Genomic DNA, 7,486 nt, shown 5'->3' on the forward strand with positions numbered 1-7,486 from the left:
CATCTGCATAAACTATCAATGTTAAAAACTTGATTGTGGTCATTGTTACACTGGTAAATAGGTATCTGCAAACATGACAATGTATGAATTATATGTGTATAGTTTATTGTATTTCAGTATTACCCTAATACAATTGTTTTAAATTTGAATGAAAGAAATAAGTATATTCCTCAAAAAAACAAACTATATATTTGGAAAGCATAGGAAAAGATGTTGAATATTATATGCCATTAAGAAATTACAGAGCAGCCACTGCCATGAAGGTCAAGCTGTGCAGTTTTAGTGGGTACAAGATATACCCCATATACAGGAGTCGCTATGCAAGGACTGACAGAAAGGTTTTCCAATTTCTTAATGCAAAATATGAGTTGGCTTTCCTATCCAAGAGGAATCCTCAGCAGATAAACTGTACTGTCCTCTACAGAAGAAAGCACAAAAAAAGCCAGTCAGAAGAAATTCAAAAGAAGAGAACCCAACTTGAAGCCAAATTTCAGAGGGCCATCACTGGTTCATCCCTTATGTATATCATGGCCAAGAGGAATCAGAAACCAGAAGTTTAAAAGGCTCAATGAAAGCAAGCTCTTAGGCTGCCAAGGAAGCAAAACAAACAAACAAACAAAAAGGCTAAGCAGGCATTTAAAAAGATGGCAATGGCTGCTGCTAAGACTCCCACAAAGGCAACACCTCAGAAAAAGACTGTGAAACCTGAGAAGTTTTCTGCTCCCCGAGTTGGTGGAAAATGCTAAATTGGCAGATGAGATTTTAAAATAAAGATGTAACTCTTTTAATTGGAGAAATGTTAAAATAAGGCAATAAAGATGTATGATTGAATGCTAGCTTTGCTTTGATGTGTTTAGGACACACTACACAGACTGAAAGTAGTGGAATCTTGCATAGATTTAATCCAAGTTGACTATTCAAATGTTCTTTTCCTGTCATTTCTCTATCCATGACAGGCACATTTGTTTTTTTATTGGGTTTGACTTATACATTGGGACCCCCCCTTCTCCCACCATTAGCTATTATCTGATTTGATGGTGCCAAAAATTAATAGCTGTATTAACCTCTTTCTCCCAGAAAATAACATCCCCCTTTCTATTCTGGTTATATATTCTGTCTCTGAAACCAGGGACACTGAATAAGAGTATATTTTACCTATTCCCAGTCCTAGTTTGTTGAGCTAGGACTTTTGACAAAGCTGTGCCAAATAAAATAACATTGCTCAGTAGCATTATGATCAATCAATGTGTAATGAGATAAGAAAATATTATAATTTGTGAACAGGCTTGTACTCTATAGATGTCTTTATTATCTGCCCACCTGTGCTGAGTTGCAAGGATACAACAATGCATAAGCCATGTCTTAAACAATTTTTCTCAAGGTAGAATTATGGTGCATGTAAACATTTTCTTCATCCCCAATTATCCAAGTTAATGGATTACTAATTTTCTTTCTGGTGCATGTTAAATTCAGGCATTATTCTAATTGTTCGGTATAATAAATAGGATTGGGGAGAAAAAAAAGAAATTACAAATTAAAGAGACTTGTAAAAATTTATAAAATTTTATACCTGACAATATCAAAATCTGTCAAAGATAGGGAACAAGAGGAACTCTCATACATTGCTATTGAGATAGCAAAATTGGACAGCAACTCTGGAAGACAGTTTGGTAGCTTCTTAAAAATCACAATGTAGACTCAATATGGCCCACTAACTGTATTTCTCAGTGTTAATTCGATGTAATTGAAAGCTATGTCCACATACAAGTGTCCACAAAACCAAGATACAAAGTTCCACAACTTCTTCACTCATGATTGCCAAGAAAAGAAAGCAGCTAAGAGAGATTTCAGTAGCCATTTACCTCTTATTAATGTAAACACTTTGATACATCCAAACACTGGAGGGTCACTCAAAAAATTTAATAAAATGAAATTTACTATCAAACATGAATACACATGGAGGCATCATTAATACATATTGCCAGAAAGAATATATTGTCTAAAATGCCATATTCGTGTCATTCCAAATATATGACATTCTGGAAAAGTCAAACATTAAAAATGGTAAACATTGCCAAGAAATCAGCCAGAGTAGATGTTAAAGAGGTGAAGAACAGGGACTTCTGGCATGGTTAATCTACTCTGTAAAATGCCATCATGATGAAAATTGACATTATTCTTTCTCAATGCTTTAAAAACTGTAAAATTAATTTTTTTAATATATAACTAAACTATTTATTGCCATTAATAATTATTTAGTACCATCACATATTGGCAAAATAGTTTGATTTTGTACTTACATCAAATGTTTCTCAGTAATATACAAAAAAAAGAGTAGAAATTCTGAATAGGGAAGGCATATGGGAACATGGTCCTATATGATTCATTTTTCTGTAAATCTACAACTCTCCTTAAAATAAAGTCTGTTCATTAAAACAATCAAAGAAGGCTTGGTGATATTCCTAGCCTCAAAAATATCTGGCCCTAGAACTGGCCCTCAACAATAATATTTGTACTGATAATTAATAATTTCCAACAACCCTTTATCTCTCTCTCTTTCTTTCTTTCTTTCTTTCTTCTTTTTTTTGTATATTTTTCTGCGAAGTGTTGCTGATCTTTTCCAACAAGAAAGTCAAGAAAATCTATTTTTTTCTGTTTTAATTATCTTCTTAGAGAACAGTGAACATAAGCCCTTGGTGAATAAACTAGTACCTTACATTAAAAAGATGCTTATACATCAATAAAAATAATTATTTATCACTTTGCTCCACAAATAGTAAATCATTAAATACTAAGAAAAAGATGTTCTAAACTTATTTTACTAAACTCATATTCATGAGAAAATTATCTGATATATTTTTTAAGTCCACCTCACTTCCAATATGCTACCTATAAAATGAGATTACTTTCTTTTTCTTACCGAATATACTTCTGGTTGAAATAAATGACGATAGTCCAAATAAAGGGGTTTGCTGATACACATTAAGGGGCAGATAAATTGTGGGTGATATTACTGAGAAACACAGTCCTATTGATCAGATAAATAATAGGCATTTGGTGATACTGAGAGCTCCATAATCTTTCTTCATTTTTTTAAAAAATACTTGACACTTCCCATGTTGATCTTCCAATTCTGAGCTATGGTAGTTACTAACACTAACCTACCAGAAACAGATAACATGGTCTGTGAGTCATATCTTCCAGATCAAGTTCCATTATGCTCACAACAATATTTAGTAGAGTTGGGCATGATCAGGGCCAGTCAGCACCTTCCCTTACATTTCCCAGACAAGGTTAACAGAGAAGAGGTTCTCATTTTCGTTTCTAGAATGGGAAAGAGAAAATCCTGCATGATTGGCATCAACGTTTTTTTTTTTTCCCCACAGTTCTTAAACTACCTGCTCATGGCTAAGCTGGACTGTACAGTAGCTGAAGAAATTATCTTCAAGCACAGATTGGTTCATATGACAATGTATATCTGCTAAATATTCAATATGATGAGGGTGAAAGAATGAGAAGATAGACTACAATGGAAAGGGGAAATTGAAAAAAAAAAACTGGCTCCCTCAGGAAGAAGGTGCTTTAATCTATCTCCATTCCCAAATGAGAAAAACCATTAGTCAAATTTCTTCCTTCCTTTCTCTCTCGTCTACTTTCTTCCTTCCTCATTTCATTGGTTATTTTCTTCTTATTTCTCATTTTCCATCCCTTCCTTGATTTCTTTCTAAGAGAAGATGTCTCAGTTCATTCTTCATATTTACTTCTCATAAACTAGTCATTTGGAAAATAAAGCTCTATGAGAAGCATATCCATTTATATAGGGTGTCATTACTCTAAATTATTTTCAATTGAAAGACCTGAAAAATATATTGTAAGAGTATACACACTCACATGAAACATTAGTTTGGGATTTATAAAAAATTATATTCTTATACACCAAGCCATACATATCTGGGGTATAGTGAGAGGCCTTACATTGTTTTGCTAGGAACAGAACAAAAAAAAAAAAAGAAAAAGAAAAAGAAACATGACAATAGAAATAAAAACCAAATTATTTTCTATCACAGTACTGACTTTTCTGTAATAAAAGCAGTTTATGATAATTTAAAGTTATTTTGTCTTTTCTTGAAAAATATTTAAACTTTCAAATGAATTTTTACTTATTTTTTACCCAAATACCAAAGGATGATTTTGTTCACTGAAAACTTTAAAGAAAAAATGTTTTTCAAAGACAATTTAAATTCATTTCATGAATGACAGCAGACTTTGGGTGTTCAAGTAAAGTAAGCATTTTCTTTTCTTTTCTTTGATGGACCTTTATTTATTCATTTATTTATATGTGGTGCTGAGAATAAAACCCAGTATCTCACACATGCTAGGCAAGTGCTCTACCACTGAGTCCCAACTTCATCCTCTACATATATACTTTTTGCTTGTATTATTGTACATAATAGTTAGGTTTGTTTTTACATAATCATACATACATGCATGGGATATAATTTACTCCATTTCAGGCTCCAGTTTCTCCCCTTCTCTCCCTTCTCCTTCTCCCTATTCTCCTTCCTCTACTCTTTTTTTTTTTTATTGTTGGTCGTTCAAAACATTACATAGTTCCTCATACATCATATTTCACAGTTTGATTCAAATGAGTTATGAACTCCCAATTTTATCCCGTATACAGATTGCTGTATCACATCAGTTACCCTTCCATTGATTGACATATTGCCTTTCTAGTGTCTGATGTATTCTGCTGTCTGTCCTATTCTCTACTATCCCCCCTCCCCTCCCCTCCCCTCCCCTCCCCTTTTCTCTCTCTACCCCTTCTACTGTAAATCACTTCTTCCATTTGAATTATCTTGTCTTACCCCTCCTTTCCTCTTATATGTCATTTTGTATAACCCTGAGGATCGCCTTCCATTTCCATGCGATTCCCCTTCTCGTTTCCTTTCCCTCCCAGCTCTCAACCCTGTTAATGAAAATCTTCGTCTCAAGCTCTTCGTCCCTACCCTGTCCTTGTTTCCTCCCCTTATATCAGAGGAGTCATTTGGTATTTGTTTTTTAAAGATTGACTAGCTTCACTTAGCATAATCTGCTCTAATGCCATCCATTTCCCTCCAAATTCTATGATTTTGTCATTTTTAAATGCAGAGTAATACTCCATTGTGTATAAATGCCACATTTTTTTAATCCATTCATCTATTGAAGGGCATCTAGGCTGATTCCACAATCTTGCTATCGTGAATTGTGCTGCTATGAACATCGATGTAGCAGTGTCCCTGTAGCATGCTCTTATTATGTCTTTAGGGAATAGACCGAGAAGGGGAATAGCTGGGTCAAATGGTGGTTCCATTCCCAGCTTTCCAAGAAATCTCCATACTGCTTTCCAAATTGGCTGCACCAATTTGCAGTCCCACCAGCAATGAACAAGAGTGCCCTTTTCCCCACATCCTCTCCAGCACTTATTGTTGTTTGACTTCCTAATGGCTGCCAATCTTACTGGAGTGAGATGGTATCTTAGGGTAGTTTTGATTTGCATTTCTCTGACTGCTAGAGATGGTCAGCATTTTTTCATGTACTTATTGATTGATTGTATGTCCTCTTCTGAGAAGTGTCTGTTCAGGTCCTTTGCCCATTTATTGATTGGGTTACTTGTTGTCTTATTGTCTAATTTTTTGAGTTCTTTATATATTCTGGTTATTAGGGCTCTATCTGAAGTGTGTGGAGTAAAGATTTGTTCCCAGGATGTAGGCTCCCTGTTTATCTCTCTTATTGTTTCTTTTGCTGAGAAAAAACTTTTTAGTTTGAGTAAGTCCCATTTGTTGATTCTAGTTGTTAACTCTTGCGCTATGGGTGTCCTATTGAGGAATTTGGAGCCTGCTCCCACAGTATGTAGATCATAACCAACTTTTTCTTCTATCAGATGCCGTGTCTCTGATTTAATATCAAGCTCCTTGATCCATTTTGAGTTAACTTTTGTGCAAGGCGAGAGATAGGGATTCAGATTCATTTTGATGCAAATGGATTTCCAGTTTTCCCAGCACCATTTGTTGAAGATGCTATCCTTCCTCCATTGCATGCTTTTAGCCCCTTTATCAAATATAAGATAGTTGTAGTTTTGTGGATTGGTTACTGTGTCCTCTATTCTGTACCATTGGTCCACCCGCCTGTTTTGGTACCAGTACCATGCTGTTTTCGTTACTATTGCTCTGTAGTATAGTTTGAAGTCTGGTATCGCTATACCGCCTGATTCACACTTCCTGCTTAGTATTGTTTTTGCTATTCTGGGTCTTTTATTATTCCATATGAATTTCATGATTCTTTTATCTATTTCTACAAGAAATGCAGCTGGGATTTTGATTGGCATTGCATTGAACTTATAGAGAACTTTTGGTAATATCGCCATTTTGATGATGTTGGATCTGCCTATCCATGAGCAGGGTATATTTTTCCATCTTCTAAGGTCTTCTTCTATGTCTTTCTTTAGAGTTTTGTAATTTTCATTGTATAAATCTTTCACCTCTTTTGTTAGGTTGATTCCCAAGTATTTTATTTTTTTGGGGGATATTGTGAATGGAGTAGTTGTCCTCATTTCCGTTTCAGAGGATTTGTCGCTGATATACAGGAATGCCTTTGATTTATGCGTGTTGATCTTATATCCTGCTACTTCCTCTACTCTTAAAGTAAGCATTTTGTATAGAAGTTTTTTGGTAATTTTAAAGAGAAAGGTAATTGGATCATCAGAGTACAACTTTGCCCCAAATATCTCAATCCATACATTGATATCAGGATGGCCAAAGCTTGGGAAAAAAAGAAAATTTTTCTTGAAGAAAACTCAAAGCCCTGGGTACCTACTTTGTACCCATGAGTCTTTCAGGCACTGAGTGACTATTCTAGATGAGGCACCAGAGTTAAGGAATACTGCAGTATTATTCAAAGTGTAGCCATTTATCTGAGAAGACTTTCTGTTATTACTGAATTTATTCATGGGAAATAGTCATTTTCCCTTCTCAGTCATAGATGTGTGAAGGACAGTTTAACAAGTTGAACTTGACAGTTTCTTCTACCACAACCTGGTTTATTAGTTTCCCTTGAAATGAAGAATTTTTATTGAATTTATTAAAAATATGTGTGTAAACTATTGCCTTCTACTCTGTCCTCAGCAGCAAGAGAACTGATGTTCTATTTGCTTAAGTTCATTGCTTTCTACAAAACATCTCTAGGCTTCACATTTGGATTTCCAGCTAAATTCAGCATGATGTTTATGATAGTGCTTCCCTTATTTCCCTATTTCTTAACACTGTGATCTTTTCTTATATTCTCCTACTTTACAAACACTTAAATATTTTACTGTAGTAATTATCCCAATGTCTGTGCGTGTGTGCGTGCCCCCCCCCACACACACACATGAAAAATGTTGATTCCACTTCTCATGGAACTTAGCTTTTAATTCAGAAGCATTTCATGATCTGCATCCTGCTCCCATGGG

General features: G+C 34.9%; 1 pseudogene; it reads left to right on the plus strand.

The window, feature by feature from the left end:
• The first annotated feature begins 257 nt into the window (after positions 1–257).
• Positions 258–746, plus strand: LOC144249610 (large ribosomal subunit protein eL24 pseudogene; annotated as a pseudogene).
• The last annotated feature ends 6,740 nt before the right edge of the window (positions 747–7,486 follow it).

Source organism: Urocitellus parryii, chromosome 12 (assembly GCF_045843805.1).
Source record: "Urocitellus parryii isolate mUroPar1 chromosome 12, mUroPar1.hap1, whole genome shotgun sequence".
NCBI classification, from domain to species: domain Eukaryota; kingdom Metazoa; phylum Chordata; class Mammalia; order Rodentia; family Sciuridae; genus Urocitellus; species Urocitellus parryii.